The 18,262-nt window shown below is 48.5% G+C and overlaps 1 protein-coding gene across 1 annotated transcript in view; it reads left to right on the plus strand.

The window, feature by feature from the left end:
- The window catches only part of LOC135907562 (endothelin-converting enzyme 2-like), a 103,881-nt gene that overhangs the window by 11,532 nt on the left and 74,087 nt on the right, over positions 1-18,262 (plus strand). The window lies entirely within an intron of this gene.

Below are 18,262 nucleotides of genomic sequence, written 5' to 3' on the forward strand. Positions count from 1 at the left end.
GCAGGGCAAAGGCCTCTCCCATACTTCTCCAACTACCCCGGTCATGTACTAATTTTGGCCATGTTGTCCCTGCAACCTTCTTAATCTCATCCGCCCACCTAACTTTCTGCCACCCCTTGCTACGCTTCCCTTCCCATGGAATCCACTCCGTACCCCTTAATGACCATCGGTTATCTTCCCTCCTCATTACACGTCCTGCCCATGCCCACTTCTTTTTCTTGATTTCAACTAAGATGTGATTAACTCGCGTTTGTTTTCTCAGCCAATCTACTCTTATAGCTTAACGTTACACCCATCATTCTTTCCATTGCTCGTTGCCTCGTCCTCAATTTAAGGAGAGCCCTTTTTGTAAGCCTCCAGGTTTCCGCACCGTACGTGAGTGCTGGTAAGACCAAACCAAAAAACCAAATATCAGAAGTTAAATACGTCGTTGCGGATAAGCAGTGCGCTCCCAATGAGTAAAGAAACATTCGGCTTGCATGTTCCTGCACGCAAAGGCAGAGAAGATGTGGCCCCACGTGGCGGCTCAGTGGTTTTTCTTATATCTTCCACCGGCCTCCTTTTCTCATGCTCCCTGGTAGGCGGCCTTGTATATACGCGTCGGATCAACTTACACAGAGGAATACAGAGGGAAAGCACTCCCTGGCGTAAAGGGGCGGGTGTAGGACAACAGAGAGCAAGATTTGCACTGGTGCATAATCCGGTCGCACACACCCGACGGGCAAGTCTTCGCAAGTCGACGAGCATGACGATTAGGCACGTCGTGCCTCAGGCGCTTGGCATCCGTTCCTTTCATTCCCGCACGAAGTGAAGGGTAGGCTAGTTATGGTTTCATTCACTACCTCTACCTCTTCACTACCTCTTCATCTCTTTGTTCTAAGGCTGCATATTTGTTTGCAAGTAGCAGCCTGAATTGGTCTACTTTAACCTTTACTGCATCTAGGTTTGCCTCTTTCTTCCTAACCAATTTTACTTTTTCTCTCGTCAAATTGAGGTGAATCATAGACCTCAGCAACCTATTATCCGTGCACTTTACCTAATACGTCAACATTATTTACTACGGCGGGATCAGCAGTAAGTATAAAATCTAGTCCATTTTTTGTTTCACCTTAGGGCTTTTCCAGGTCCACTTTCTGTTGCTACGTTCCATGAAGAAGGTCTTCATTATCGTTGATCTTCATCGAAGTGATCTAAACTTGATCTACTAATTCATCATCATGACTGGATGCTGGATCGTAGGCTTGTACTACCCTTAATTTATACATCTTATCACTCTTGATTACGACTACTGCTACCCTCTCAATAATGCTGTAGAATTCGTCAATGTTGCCTGCTATGTGCTTATGGATTACGAATCCTACCCCGTATTGGTTCTTATCTGGGAGACCTTTATAGCAGAGGACATGGCCGGTAATCAACACTGTATAAACCTCAACTGTTCTTCTAATCTCCCAAAGGCCAATGATACCGCAAACAATGTCTCATAGTTTCACAAAAAGTCCTGCTAAGCAAGCCTCACTCGACAGAGCTCGGATGTTAAAGGCTTCCAGGGTCAGTTTAGACTGGCGGCCTGTCCGGGTCCCGAGATTCTTAGCACCGTCTGCTGCGTTACAGGTCTGACCGTTACAGGTCTTTGTAAGGTACTCCGCAGCTGCTGGGGACTGAGGGCCATTGGTTGATCGAATGAGACATTCGGGAGGGAGTGACCGAATACTGCACCAGGGAGGCCAAGCCCTGTTAAGGTGAGGCAATGTCTTTTGTTGAAGCTTAATGGGTATTCCTAAATGACATCCTCCAGTGCACTCCATCTGCAGGCTTGGAGTGGCGCCTGACACCGGCGAAGATGCTGAGAGCGAGTGGGGCTATACTAATCCACATACAACCAAATTAGGAAGGCCAACTAAGCTAGAAGAAAGACACTCCCTCGCCAGAACAGGAAGTCGCCTCCCTGGTGCAGAATTCAGCCACAACATCCCTATATATGATCTTCTCAATGAAATGGCCCTCAGTCCCCAGGGGCTGCGCCACCTTGGTCAGTCCCCAGGGGCTGACCAAGGTGGCGGTCAGACTTGCAATGCCGCAGAGGGTGCTAAGAATATCTGGGTCCGGACAGCCCGCCAATGGAAACTGACGCTTGCAACTTTTAACACCCGAACCCTGTCGAGTGAGGCAAGCTTGGCAGGACTCTTCGGAGATTTATCAGATGTTGGTTGGAATATTATTGGCCTTAGTGAGATTAGAAGACCTGGTGAGGCTTTCACATTGCTGAATAACGGCCACGTCCTCTGCTATAGAGGTCTCCCTGATAAGAAGCAATACGGGGCAGGATTCCTAATCCATAATGACATAGCGGGCAACATTGACGAATTCTACAGCATCAACGACAGAGTAGCAGTAGTCATAATCAAACTGAATAAATGGTATAGATCAAAGATAGTACAAACTTACGCTCCAACGCCCACTCCTGACGATGAGAAAGTAGATCAGTTTGATGAAAATGTTGAATTAGCGGTGAGAAAAGTGCAAACGCGGTATACAGTAGTAATGGGGGACTTCAATGCAAAAGTGGGGGAAAGGCAGGCGGGTGAACAGGCAATTGGCAACTACGGTGTCGACTCTAGAAATGCTATAGGTGAGATGCTGGTAGAATTCGCAGAAAGGAATAAGCTGAGAATAATGAAAACTTTTTTCAGCAAACGTAGCATCAGAAAATGGACCTGGAAAAGCCCAAATGGGGTAAAAAGAAATGAAATTGATTTCCTACTTTCTGCCGATCCCAGCATAGTGCAGGATGTTCAAGTAATAGGTAGGGTAAAATGTAGTTATCATAGGTTATTGGGGGCCAGGAGCCACCTCAATTTGAACAGAGAAAGAGTAAAATTGGTCAAGAAAGAACAGTTCAGCTTAGAGGCACTAAGGGTAAAAGCAGAATAATTTAGACTGATACATGCAAACAAATATGCAGCCTTAGAACAGGGGAGATGATGATGGTGACATAGAGGTATAATGAATGCAAACATAACGAGGCTGGCTTCAGAGGCAGCAATTGATGTGGGAGGCAAGGCACTAAGGCAACCTGTAGGCAAGCTCTTCCAAGTAACAATGGACTTAATAAAGAAACGACAAAGAATGAAAGTGTCCAACTAAAGAGATAAGATAGAATTTGCGGAACTGTCAAAACTGATCAACAAGGCGAAAATAAGTGATATTCGACACTATAACGTGAGAAAGACTGAAGAAGCCGTAAAAAATGGACGCAGCGTGAAATCAGAGAGAAGGAAACTTGGCATAGGGTTAACCAAGATGTATGCGCTAAAAGATAAGCAGGGTAATATCATCAGCGATCTTGAAGATATAGTAAATGCTGCGGAAGAATTCTATACAGACCTTTACAGTACCCAGACGACTCAGTAGCGCTCGATTCAATCAATAATGAACAGTATACAGAAACTCCTTCTATAAATAGAGATGAGGTCAGAAAGGCCTTGCAAGGCATGAAACGGGAAAAAGCGGCAGGAGAGGATAGAATAACAGTCGATCTATTCAAAGATGGAGGAGACTTAATGCTAGGAAAACTGGCGGCTCTCTATACGAAGTGTCTATCGACTACAAGGGTCCAAGAAAACTGGAATAATGCAAACATTAAAATAATCCACAAAAAGAGTGACGTTAAACAACTAAAAAATTACAGGCCCATTAGCTTACTCCGGAGAGGCCGCCATTGGAATTTGAACCTGGCAACGTTTAACTTTAGAACGTTATCTAGTGAGGCAAGCCTAGCACTGTTATTGTAGGAATGAGAGGGTAGTAAGTGGGATATAATAGGGCTCAGTTAGGACAAAAGAAGCATATACAGTGCTAAAAAGCGGGCGCGTACTATACTACCGGGGCTTAGCGGAGAGACAAGAACTAGGAGTCAGATTTCTAATTAATAAGGCTATACCTGGTAACATACAGGAATTCTATAGCATTAACGAGAGGGTGGCAAGTCTTCTTGTGAAACTTAATAAGAGGTACAAATAGAAGATAGTACAGGTCTACGCCCCTACATCCACTCATGGTGACTAGGAAGACGTGGAATCGACGATGAGTAAAGTCAAAACAAAATACACTATACTGTTGGCCGAATCAATGCCAAGGTAGGCAAGGTGCAGGCTAGAGACAAGTCAGTGGGGGAATATGCCACAGGCTCTAGGAATACCAGGGGAGAGTTATTAGTAGAATTTGCAGAACAGAATATTATGCGGATAATGAATACCTTCTTCGCAAGTGGTTTAGCCGAAAGTGCACGTGGAGGAGCCCAAATGGCGAAACTCGAAATGAAATAGACTTTATACTCTGCGCTAACCCTGGCATCATACAAGATGACGACGTGCACGGCAAGGTGCGCTGCAGTGACGATAGGATGGTAAGAACTCGAATTAGCCTACACCTGAGGAGGGAACGGAAGAAATTGGTACATAAGAAGCCGATCAATGAGTTAGCGGAAAGAGGGAAACTGGAGGAATTGCAGATCAATCTACAGAACAAGTATTCAGCTTTAACTCAGGAAGAGGACCTTAGTGTTGAAACGATGAGCGACAATCTTGTGGGCATCATTAAGGAGTGTGCAATAGAAGTCGGTGGTAACTCCGTTAGACAGGATACCAGTAAGCTATCGCAGGGGACGAAAGATCTGACCAAGAAACGCCAATGTATGAAAGCCTCTAACCCTAGAGCTAGAATCGAACTGGCACAACTTTCGAAGTTAATCAACAAGCGTAAGACAGCTGACATAAGGGAGTATAATTTTGATGGAATTGAACATGCTCTCAGAAAAGGAGGAAGCCTAAAAGCAGTGAAGAATAAACTAGGAATAGGCAAGAATCAGATGTATTCGTTAAGAGACAAAGCCGGCAATATCGTTACTAATATGAATGAGATAGTTCAAGTGGCTGAGGAGTTCTATAGAGATTTATGCAGTACCAGTAGCACCCACGACGAGAATGTGAGATAGAATAGTGAAGAGGAATTTGAAATCCCACAAGTAACGCCGGAAGAAGTAAAGAACGCCTTCGGAGCTATGCAAAGGGGGAAGTCAGCTGAGGAGGATCAGGTAACAGCAGATTTGTTGAAAGATGGTGGGAACATTGTTTTAGAAAGATTGGCCACCCTATATACACAATGCCTCTCGACCTCGAGCGTACCGGAATCTTGGAAGAACGCTAACATAATCCTAATGCATAAGAAAGGGGGCGCGAAGGACTTGAAAAATTATAGACTGATCAGCTTATTGTCCGTTGCCTACAAAGTATTTGCTAAGATAATCGCAAATAGAATCAGGAACACCTTAGACTTCTCTCAAGCAAAGGACCAGGCAGGATTCCGTAAATGGTATTAAACAATAGACCATAATCACGCTATTAATCAGGTGATAAGAGAAATGTGTGGAATATAACCAACCCAGTTTTCCTTGATTACGAAAAAGCGTTTGATTCAGTCGAAACCTCAGCAGTCATGGAGGCATTACGGAATCAGGATGTAGATGAGCCATATGTAAAGATACTGAAAGATATCAGTATCAGTATGAAAGATATAGCGGCTACACAGCCACCATAGTCCTCCATAAAGAAAGCAATAAAATCTCAATAAAGAAAAGCGTCAGACAAGGGAGATACGATCTCTCCAATGCTATTCACAGCGTGTTTACAGGAGGTATTCAGAGACCTGGAGTGGGAAGAATTGGGGATAAAAGTTGATGGAGAATACCTTAGAAACTTGCGATTCGCTGATGATACTGCCTTGCTTTGCAACTCAGGAGACCAATTGCAATGCATGCTCACTGAGCTGGAGAGGCAAAGCAGAAGAGTAAGTCTGAAAATTAATCTGCAGTAAACTAATGTAATGTTTAACAGTCTCGGAAGAGAACATCAGTTTACGATAGGTAGCGAGGCACTGGAAGTGGTAAGGGAATACATCTACTTAGGGCAAGTAGTGACCGCGGATCCGGATCATGAGACTGAAATAACCAGAAGAATAAGAATGGGCTGGGGTGCGTTTGGCAGGCATTCTCAAATCATGTACAGCAGGTTGCCACTATCCCTCAAGAGAAAAGTGTATAGCAGCTATGTCTTACCAGTACTCACGCATGGGGCAGAAACGTGGAGGCTTACGAAAAGCGTTCTGCTTAAATTGAAGACGATGCAACGAGCTATGGAAAGAAGAATGATCGGTGTAACATTAAGGGATAAGAAAAGAGCAGATTTGCCGAGCGAACAAACGCGGGTTAATGACATCTTAGTTGAAATCAAGAAAAGAAATGGGGCATGGGCAGGACATGTAATGAGGAGGAAAGATAGCAAAAAGGGAAGCGTATAGCAAGGGGTGGCAGGACGTTAGGTGGGTGGATGACATTAGGTTGGCAGGGACAACATGGCCACAATTAGTACATGACCGCGGTAGTTACAGAAGTATGGGAGAGGCCTTTGCCCTGCAGAGGGCGTAACCAGGCTGGTGATGATGATGATGGTGATGATGATGATGAGCTTACTCCAAGTATAATATAAAATATTTACCAAAATAATATCCATTAGAATAAGGACAACACTGGAATTAAGTCAACCAAGAGAGCAGACTCGCTTCAAGAAAGGTTGCTCTACAATGGATCACATCCATGTCATTGTTCAGGTTATCGAGAAACCCTTAGAGTACAAAAAACCTCTCTATATGGCTTTCATAGATTACAAAAAACATTCGATTAAGTAAAGATACTAGCAGCCATATAGGCATAGCGTAATCAAGAAGTACATAGTGCTTAGTATATACCCTAGAAAATATCTAGAGAGATTCCACAGCCACCTAAATTCTACACAAGAAAAGTACAAGGATACCTATAAAGAAAGGGGTCAGACAAGGAGACACAATCTCTCCAATGCTATTGATACGTGTACTTGTTTGTCTTTATTGGGTGACACGTTTCACCGCCTAACAAATGTTATCGCAAAGCGCAGGACGCGCCTGCATCTAGCGGAAGTTTCTGCAATTTTATCGATGTTTCCATCCGATGTCTGTGACCGAACTTTGTGTAATCTGATCGCATGTGTGCACGACGCGAATAATGTAGAACTTTGTGGAAGGTACCCGGGCCCCAGCGATTACTCTGTAACATTCGACAACTGATGTATAAAAGCCGACGCGCTTGACCCGCTGATCAGATTATTAGCGATCGCCGACTGTGTTCGCCGCTGTCGCCATTCTTTGAGTGTAGCCTGTTTTTGAGGGTACAAGTTCGCCCAATAAAACGCTACTTTCGTCTTTCTCAGTTTGGCTGCTTCTCAGTTTGGCTGACTTGGCGGCTGACGAAGAAGCTTGAGAAAAAGTTAAGGAACGCGTGAAGAGCGATTGAACGAAGAATGCTAGGCATAACTTTAAGAGACAGAAAGAGAACAGTTTGGATCAGAGAGCAAACGGGCATACAGGATATTCTAATAGACATTGAGAGAAAAAAATGGTGCTGGGCAGGTCATGTAATGCGCAGACTAGATAACCGTTGGACAGTTAGGGTGACAGAATGGGTACCAAGAGAAGGGAAGCGCAGTAGAGGACGGCAGAAGAATAGATGGAGTGACGAAATTAGGAAATTTGCAGATGCTCTTTGGAATTGGTTGGCGCAGGACATGGGTAATTGGAGATCGCCTTCTTACTGCAGTGGACATGAATAGGCTCATGATGATGATGATAATGAATTTGGTTGTACCTGGATTAAAATAACCCCACTCGCTCTCAGCGCGTTTTGCTGGTATCAGGCGCCACTCCAAGCCTGGAGATGTAGTTCACTGAAGGAGGTGAAATTCGTGCCTACCATGAACCAATGAACGTACCAATGAACGTACGCGCACTTATTAAGGTTCGCTTCCATGCTGCACCAAGTTATCCGCTTATGCACAACAATCTATACACGGTAAGAACTTCATTCCTGGCTGGGCACATCCTTTATTTTACACGTAAGCGTAAATGGCAAGCCAGCGTAATTGGCGAAAGTTCGTTCGAAGCCGTGAAGGACGCGGAGGAAGGAAGGTAATTGTAGGGAAATACACTCGCGTCTGGGAAAGTACCGGGGAGCACACAGAGAGCGCGGCGAAGCAACGGCAGCTAGTGCAAGTTTAGGTGATGTTGACTGAAGCGGCTAAAAGGAACGATGCGAAGCGTCGCGGTGAATGAAGGTAGGTGGAGGCGCGCTGGATTCATTTCCTCTGGCAGTTGCTACAGGTTCGTTAGCTTCACAAGCATACCAGGTTCGTCTAGTGATAACAGCGTCCGCGGGCACCGTATGCTGCGTGTGCGACTGAAAGCGTGCGACGGTGAGCCGACGATGGTGCCTCAATGTTGCGTCCCCAAGGAAGGAAAGCGGCGAGGAATCGCGCCGTTTTCCGTTGCGCCCATGTCAGCGGAGGAAAGGGCGTTGTACTCCGGCCGCGCGCGCTCGCGCGGATTTACTCTTGAAAGCGATCTGCTCTGGGGCCACAGTCTAGGCGTGCCGTTCGCTCGTGGCTTTGCATGCGCTGTGTTCTAGTCACTCAGTTTTCGTTGAAGCGATATATGGCACGAAGGTCAATTCGCACGCTGCTGCTGCCACGATGCCTGACGCCAGCGTTCTGACAGCGAGCGTCCGTGGTCACCGAGTGTGATGTGGCGATGTTTGCCTGCGCGCGCTGACACCATGCTTGTTAGTCAGTAAGCGGATGTTTACAAATGGCCGTACTTTTCCGGCGGCTGCGCGAGACCTGTTTTGAATACGATATGCGATGCGGACAGTGTAGGCGTGTAGGCGCACCGAGGAGCGATAGCTTAGTGTGCGCTATAGCAACCATACGCGTGCTCGTCACCCGAGTTCACGAAGTGAAACGCCACTGTAACTGTTTTCCTACTTTAATTAAGGTTTCATTTTGCTTGAAGAGTTTACAGGCAGTAAGCCATCAGTTTCTAAAAGGCATGTTTTATGCCGCGCTTCGTATTTGATGTTTTGTGTATATTGTGAGCATTTATATTATGGACGTCATTTTCCTCATTTGTACATAGCCATCACCATCGCTTCGGATCTTCATTGTCGGCGCGCTAGCTCGCGCTTCTGGAATAAAAGCGTAGAGTAAAACCGCTGCTCCTCAAATGGTAAAGGTGCTGGAAAGGAGGTGAGAAGCCGGGGGGAGGGGAGAAACGAAGCATCGGAATGGCGATGGGGCCCGGCGACTCGAGGTACGCAAACTTGAATGCGTGTTGGAGAAGCCGGCATGAGATGGAGATCAGTGAGAGGACGGATTATCAAAGAGTCGGTAGTATGATCGAGGAGGAGAATGCGCATCGCGCTAAGATGCAACGTAGCCTCGTAGTTGGTCTTGTTGCCAGCGTCTGCAAAACCGAGAGATATGCCTACGTATGCCACAGTAGTAGCAAGTAAGACGTGGCTGACGCCACGCAGAGAAGCCGCGCGGATTGGGCGCTTGCGTAAGTGAAGGTGCTAGATGACCTTGAACCAGTGCAGGCGGCGTGGCGCAAGGAGATACGGTCGGAATTGAAGCTATGTGGGCGTACGCAGGCGGTGGCAGGCAAGGAGAAGTGGCTCCATGATTGGCGCTGTTCAGGGAGGCCAACTCCTCGTTAATGGTGTCACGCAGGCCGGTAGCAGCTGGATGAACGTGAGCGCTGGAACGAGGTGACAAACCGTGAGCTTGCAATTCTTCATGAATGTGACCACGAATGAGAGCTCGGAGCACAACATTGCTTGTCAAGGGGATGTCGGACGAGTCAGGCTGCAAACGGATTAATTGCAAGGAATCGAGGCGCTGACATACAGAGATGACGTCGTGTACACTAGTGGGATTGTGCATCAGAAGGGCGTTGACGCAATAGATCCGACGCCTTCGAGAAGGTGACGGACATGGTCAGTTTCTGGCATGGCGTTGCCGACGCGGCGGCAAAGCGCGAGAACATCCTCAATGTAAAACACCTGTGGGACTCGCCGTAATGATGCACGCGCTTAGAGAGCTTCTTCGCAACTTCAGAGCGGATCGTAAGCACGCCAAAAATACGCCGAAGATGCTCCTTGAAAAAAGGGCAATCACGGAAGTGCCGCTCATGATTCTTAAACCATGTCTTCGCGACCTCCGTGACGTAGAAGGCGACGTTCCGTAATTTAGAAGCATCGTCCCAGTGGTTAAAGGAGCTTACAAGATAGTAGCTGTCCAGCCAGTCTTCGACCTGAACGCCAGGCAGGCCAGCGAACACCTTAGGGTCACGCTGACCGCTGCTTACAGACGAGGAGGGTGGGGTGGCTGGCAGACCGGTGAAGTTGGACGCTGCTGGCTCGTCTTGGGTCATGTCGGTGGGCACATGGCGTTAGCGGTCACCCGAGCGCAGCTCCAGGAGATGAATGTGGAGAGGTGAATGGGATCATAATGCACTTCCTTAAAGCTGACAAAGAAAAGACCGCCTTTTCTACTCCTGATGGCCTTGACGAGTTCAACGTAATGCTGTTTGGTTTATGCATTGCTCCCGCCATGTTTGAAAGAGTGACTGATGCCGTTCTTCTTGGCCTTAAGTGGAAAACTTGCCTATGCCATCTCGACGACATTGTCGTCTTTTCGTCGACTTTCCCTGAGCATTTGCAGCGTCTTCTACCAAACATATAGCGCTAGTCATCAACAAAACATCAAGAAGTGCCGCTTCACTAGCACAGATATGAATGTTCGGGGCCATTCTGTAAACGAATACAGCGTTCAGCTTCACACTGATAAGATTTTGGGTGTGCTCAACCTTCCACACCCCCTTCGTGCGACAGAACTGCGTAGCTTCCTAGGTGTCTCGCGGTGTTTCGTCCGGGACTTTGCCACTATTCCCGCGCACCTCCATGGACTTCTTGCCAGTGACAGTCCCTTAAAGTGGTGCGATTGGTGTGCTTTTCAGGAATTTAAGCGCGCCTTAGCTCTTTTGTTACCACCTCTATTGAAGTCGATCACTAGTGAACAATGCTTTAGATCACCGATTTTGACATATTGGAGCCGTTTCCTATCCACTTAAGGCCGTCCAGTAGTTAGCAAATGCACTCCACTTTCATAACCAGTTTAAGTTTTCGCGCTCAACGGATGTTGTGATTTTTGACGGACCTTTTTGCGACCTAGTGTGCGTATGTTGTAGCGAAAAGAGGCGCAACTCACATGCCGCGCTCGAGAAAAAATGCATGCCGCTCACGATTACGCCGCACTAGCATCAAAATGTTGTCATAACATGACTCCCAGGAAGTCAAGAATTAATACATATCACCGGCTTTGTCGTCCGACAGTGCCGAATGGTGGTAATTATACGAAAATGACGCCAGGTGTTCACTAGTGAGCTTTTGTTTAGAGTCCGAATCGTTTTATTCCCCCAAAGTGTACTTCTGAAGGTCCGCGCCCAAAATGTGGACCTGGCATTCTCAACCAGTTCCCAAAAATTTAGGTTTGTCTTATCTCGCACAATCACGGCAAGGGGCGCTGCCGATGTCTTTGCGCAGTGATCAAGAGTCGTTCCCGCGCGGCTGCGTCGCGATAAAAGCGTCGTGTTCGAAACTATGCTGCAACCGTACTTTAATTTAGTGATGAAGACTCGAGTTATTATTCCGAAGTTGACAGCAAAGCAGATTCAAGCTCTCACGGCGAAGATGTTTTGAGTCAGCATGGAACATCCGCAGCTGTTCTGCGGCAAGTTTCCTTTACCGCCTTATGCGGTCTCCTTCCTTGTGCGCGCTAATCTACCGATATTTTTGCACAACCTGAAATCTCTATTGGTTTTCTTCAAGGTGCATACTTCGCTTGGTTATGATATGCTGCCATCGGCAGCAAAGAAATTTCCGTTCACGCCAAAAAGGCCACCCGTAGCAGATCTCGGCCCAGCACTATGAAGCAGCGCAAGACAGTTTACAATGGCGTGGTATTTCTTTATATTCGTCTTCTTTCCAGAGGTAATAAAAACGCTCTGCAAAAACGCCAACAGACATGCTTGGAAGCATAATCTTCCAGTTGCCCAGCTACGCCGAGAGCGATCGATCCTGGAAGAGGTGCATGACTCTAGACCAATTGGTGAAGTACGTTCCTTTTGCTTTTCATCGAACCATCCTCAGAAGATTCCGAAAAGGCGGAAATGCAATATGTGTTACGAGGGCCCCAGCATAAACAAAAACCAAACGTTTTGTGGGAAAAGTGCGGAGTGCACCTATGCTTCACAATATCCAGGAGCTGCTGACCACATGGCATAAGCGATCTTGGGGCTCTATAGCGTAAAACTATTCCAATATATTTTTATTCCAAGCTCCTGGCGTCAAATTTGCATAACCGCCGACGCAGCCATCGGGCGGTCACCCACAGGGTTGTCTAAACAGACCAATCAAACGGTCTCCTCGTGCATAGGAGGTGACTTTTATTTGCTTGAAAACCAATAGCATTGCCTATACTGAGCGGCTTGTCTTATCTAATTGGCTGAGAAGAGGCGAGGTGCGCGGTCAAGTGGAGGAGGGCTCGATGGGGGCGAGCCACTGCACTGAATATCGATAACGGGATCAAGAGGGTGGTGCCGGCGTCTGCTATTGGTCCGCTTTCCATTACTTAGCTTGGGGTGGCTGGTCAAAAATCGCGGCGGCATGCAAGGGAAGGTTAAGAATGACGCTGAAACGTACTCTCAGCAAAGAAGAGTTGGCAGAACGAGGTCGTAAATGTGCCGAAAGTGCTCGAAAACGTTACACGGCCACGCAAAAAGGTTTTATTATGCACAAATAAACGCATGCTCTCCGGCAGGTGCGAGTCGCCAGTGCCCGAGCGACCGGTGGCAGCCATCTTTTATTCCTTTGAGAACAGGGCAGCCTGCGGCTATTCAGAAGAAAATTCAGTTTTGTTCGGCATATTAATGTATCTATAACGCGTACACGTCACTTTGACGCGGTGAGTTTTTGCGGTTTTGTGACGTCGCGTGACAGGCAGGTGAATTGTGTGCAGCCCGAAAACTTTTGACCGATAGCCGAGGGCTAATGCCGAAAAGGGGTCGAATCAGAAATAACTATTTTTCTTTTGTTCGGTCAAATCATGCATAATCAGTGCGTACACTTCATATCAGATGGGGAGCTATCACGGTTTTCGTGGCGTCGTCTCACAGACAGGTGAAGGCGGGGTGGTCCAAATATGTTTTTGACCAATCGCCGTGGGCTGATTGCAGAATTGGAATAGAAATGTTTGGAATAGTCTTACGTTATAGCGCCCTTGGTTTCTCCTCTGCATTCGAAGAATGGCGGTGTATTGAGCATTTATTTTTTCAGACACTATTCCTGGGTTATTAATCTTTGAAATGTATATTCTGAATTTCCTGTGATATAATATTTTTTGTAGGAATCACATTTTTATTTTTGTTTTTATCAACTAGCAGCAAAAATGGCGCATTCTAGAATTATTATCTTTTACCTAACACATATTTGTTCGGCAACGCATGTTTTCGGAAAGGGCATTTAATTAAACAAAATATGCTATGCTGCAATGTGCGCTAGCATATCATTTGAAGTGGCAAATTTTTTGCAGCATCTATAGACGGCCATTTTCTCACGGTAACGAGAGTTAACCTCCCCACCCGTCCTTTGTCTTTTTGATGGTAAGGCAACTACTCTACTCCACACTGACATTAGCGGCCAAAGAAGGCGAATTTGTCGACAACACGAAGCAAAGGCAAGAGTTTGACGTAGTAGCTCTGCGGAAACCCGCAAGGTGGAGAGAAGCTTCGTAGCAATTGCTACGAACTGGTGGATGTCTGATTTTCCTATTATTCATTACTTCTCTCCACCTTGCGGGTTTCCGCTGAACTACTACGTCAAAGTCTTGCCTTTGCTTTGTGTTGTCGACAAATTCGCCTTCGCCCTGCCATCTGCTAGCCGCCTGGTTAGCTCAGATGGTAGAGCGGCTGCCCCGGAAAGGCGGTGGTCCCGGGTTCGAGTCCCGGACCAAGACGAATTTTCCTTCAACTATGAGGCTTTTTTTTCGAGGAACCCGTATGGGTTTCCTTTGTAGCAATTGCTACGAACGGGTGGATGTCTGATTTACCTTTATTCATTACTTCTCTCCACCTTGCGGGTTTCCGCAGAACTACTACGTCAGATTATGAAGGTATTGCTCAACCAGCCAAGGCAGGGCGCAATGAAAGTGGTCGTCCGAAAATACGTCTTAAGTTCCTACACGATGAACGGCAGTGCATATTTAAAAGGTGGCGCAGATATGATGATTCTGCCTTGTTTGGCACAAGTATGAGCGCGACAATGTAACACATGCGAGTGCTGAACAGAATTTGACAGCCTAGACTTGCGTTTTCACTGTGACAACACACGTCTGCAAAAATATGCCAGGGTCGTGTGCCGTTAAAGGCGGTTACCAGCCTTGAAGACCTTTGCTCCGTCGAATGGTTTCCAGCTGTCAAGAAACCTCATCGTCCAATAGGAGCGCGCGTGCGATCCGCTAGTGCGGATTCATCGTACACCAAATTTTGCGACACGATCCACCCTGCAGGCGGTCGCCCTGGTCGGAACGCAGGTGGATGCGATGGGCGCATTGAGCATGTTTCGCCCATTAGGCATGTAGTTAGCGCTTTTCCGATGCGAATATTATACCGGGGAGCTTTCCGTGACAATCAAGCGCTGTTGCAGCCTACAATTGGAAGCTAATGCCTGCTCGCGCCGCACATGCTGCTACTAGAAAAAAAAGAGAGAACGTCGAGAGGATTCAATTCGATGCTCTATATTTTTTTCTGATGAAAGAAATGAGCAATCAAGAAATGCTTGACGAAGTAACTTACTCTCAAAATTGACAGCGACGGAAGGTAATAGGTGTGTAAATAAGTTACGTACATTTACACGGTGAATATGTTGCACAGATGGCGTTGAGTTTCTAAACAAAGACAAAAAACTTCGAGTTTTCTAAACACTGGTACACTAATATGTTTATTTATTATTTAGTTATTTATTTAATTATTTAGTTATTTATTTATAATGTTAGCTCATGAACGGTCATTACATCAATGAAAGATACGAACACATGCAATAATATGGTGTGGCGGCACACCTGGTAGGGTGGCTCCACCACTCTGCTCCGCTAGAAATCAGGGAAACGCCAACGGCAGCTCGTAGCCACGGCTGCGAGCTGCCAACCTGGAAGCCATCGCATCTTCGTCACCGACCAAGTTACGAAGCAGCGGTTCCTTGTCGACAGCGGTTCCGACATTTGCTGCTACCCGCGAGCCCATCTGCGAGGTCCCCGTCCTTCTACGTCTTTCGAGCTCAGCGCGGCAAACCGGACCACAATCAAAACTTACGGCTCGCTCCGCCTGCACGTCCAGCTTAAAAACCTACGCCGTGACCTTCATTGGCGTGTTGTCATCGCCGACGTCACCAAGCCAATCATCGGCTTAGACATTTTGGCACATTAGAACCTCCTTCCGGACTGCCGCCACGACCGTCTCATCGACGCGACAACGGGACATTCCGCGCCAGGACAGTGAACGACTACCCACCAGCCAAGCATCAAGGTACTCAGTGTCGAACATAATTCACCGTACCACGCCATCCACATCGAATTTCCCGGTTTGACGCACCCCAGCGGTTTGCCACATGATGTGCAACACACCGCTGTGCACTACATCCGGATCACCCCAGGCCCCCCGGTTTTCTGTCGCGCCCGTCGCCTTGCCCCGGACCACATGCGCATAGCCAAAGCAGAGTTCGAAGCCATGCTCCGGGAGGGACTCGCCCGCCCCTCCGACGGCCCATGGGCCTCACCACTTCACCTCGTCCCGAAGAAGACCGAAGGCTGGCGGCCTTGTGGGGACTACCGTGCCCTCAACGCCCGCACCATTCCGGACAGGTACCCCGTTCACTATATACAGGACTTCGCCCATTGCATTTCTGGCTACCATGTTTTCGCCGTACTAGACTTGGTCAAGGCCTACACACAGATACACGTCAATCCAGACGACGTCCCGAAAACTGCAATCATTACTCCTTTCGGCTTGCTCGAGTTTCCCTTCATGAGCTTTGGCTTGAGGAACGCCGGACAAACCTTGCAACGCTTCATCGACGAAGTCGTCCGCGGCCTCGACTTCTGCTTCGTCTATCTTGACGACATACTGGTCTTTTCCCGCAACACCTACGAACACCACAGGCACCTTCGTCTGCTTTTCCAACGCCTCGATGACCACGGCCTGCTCTTGAATGTCCCAAAGAGCATGCTCGGCGCTTCAGTCGTCAAATTCCTCGGCCATGAAGTTTCTTCAGAGGGAACTCGACCCTTACCTGAACGCATCTCAGGCATGCGAAATTACACTCAACCAACCACCCAACCACCGCTAAAGACCTTCGCCGTTTCCTCGACATGCTGAACTTTTACAGGCGTTTCTTGCCACACGCAGCGCAGTACCAGGCTCCCCTCTATGATGCCTTGGCTGGTCTACGAGGAAACCAACCGATCACGTGGACACCGGCTTTAACGCAACTTTTCGAAAAATGCAACGCGGCTCTTTACACCGCCACCCTTCTCTCCCATCCTGTGCCAGACGCTCCCTTGGGGCTCTTCACGGACGCCTCTAGCATCGCCGTAGGAGCCGCCCTGATGCAGCGCGTAGACGACACCTGGCATCCCTTGGCGTTGTTCTCCAAGAAACTCTCAGCTCGCAAAACGACCCCTTCTGCGGCCAGTCCCACCGACCAAACCACCACCCCCGCCCCGTCGAGTTCGCCAACTTACTACAGAGAACTTCTGGCGATATACGAAGCAGTTCAGCACTTTCGCCACATTCTCGAAGCACAGCACTGCACTATCTACACCGACCATAAACCTCTGACCTACGCCTTTTCTCAACGCCGCGACAAACTTCCGCCGGTCCAGCAGAACCAACTCTCAATCATTGCCCAGTTTACCACCGACATCCAACATGTCAGCGGGAAGGACAACGTGGTCGCCGACGCACTTTCACGTGTGGCAGCTATTCGCCCTTCGCAGATAACAGCTGATGTCCTCGCCAAGGCTCAGACTACGGACGCCGAACTGCAGGAGCTTCTTAAGGGCGGGTCCTCGTTACAGCTGCAGCAAGTCCCCATACCTGAATCGACAACTGCGACATATCAACAGCACGAAGCAGGCCCTACGTGCCCCTTTCCCATCGCCGTGGCCTCTTTAACCAGCTACATAACCTCAGCCATCCCGGCATGCGTGCCTCTGCACGCCTCGTGGCCGATCGCTATGTATGGCCCTCCGTGCAGCGGGATTGCCGCACCTGGGCGCGCTCCTGCATTCAATGCCAGCGCGCTAAAGTTACCAGACATGTCACTTCACCACTCGGCGCATTCTCTCCGACCTCTGGTTGGTTTCAACACGTCCACCTTGATATCATAGGGCCCTTGCCTCCAGCTGGACGCTATCGCTAGTGCCTCACCGCCATCGATCGGTAGACCCTATGGCCTGAGGCATGGCCCCTCGAGGGAATCACTTCAGAAGACGTCGCCTCGGCCTTCTTCGCCAGCTGGATTGCCCGCTTCGGGCCCCCTCAACGCGTCACCGCCGACCAAGGACGACAGTTCGAATCGCGCCTTTTTCCGGCTACTCGGGCTGACCATCGGGTTCGAACGCTCGCGGACCACCAGCTACCACCCATGCGCCAACGGGATGATCGAACGTTTCCACCGACAGTTCAAAGCAGCCATCATGTGCCACCCGGACTCAACCTGGCCTGAAGCCATCCCAGCGGTCAACCTAGATCTTCGCGCCACCTTCAAGCCGGACATTCAGGCTACACCTGCAGAGCTCGTCTACGGGGAACCCCTCCGTCTCCCAGGCGAATTTCTTGCTGCACCGCCATCCACCACCGCGACGTCAGATCCCACCGATTTCATCGCCCGGCTCCGACGCACAAACGCTGCCCTCCGCCCATCACCTGCAGCTCACCACTGTAAGACCGCCCCCTTCGTCTTCAAGGATCTGGCAACGTGCTCGCACACTTTTCTCCGCGACGTGGCCGTCCGCCGGCCTTTACAGCCACCTTACAGCGGACCCTACCCAGTTCTCCGTCGCGACGACAAAACTTTCACCCTGTGCATTAAAGGGAACGCCGTACGCGTCTCAATCGACCGGCTGAAGCCGGCCTACACCGATTCCGCCGAACCAGGGAATACCAGTACACCCACAGACGTCCATCCACGACCGCCGACATCGCAGCCTGCTTATGTCGCTACACG

The sequence above is a fragment of the Dermacentor albipictus genome, chromosome 1 (assembly GCF_038994185.2).
Source record: "Dermacentor albipictus isolate Rhodes 1998 colony chromosome 1, USDA_Dalb.pri_finalv2, whole genome shotgun sequence".
Classification (NCBI taxonomy): domain Eukaryota; kingdom Metazoa; phylum Arthropoda; class Arachnida; order Ixodida; family Ixodidae; genus Dermacentor; species Dermacentor albipictus.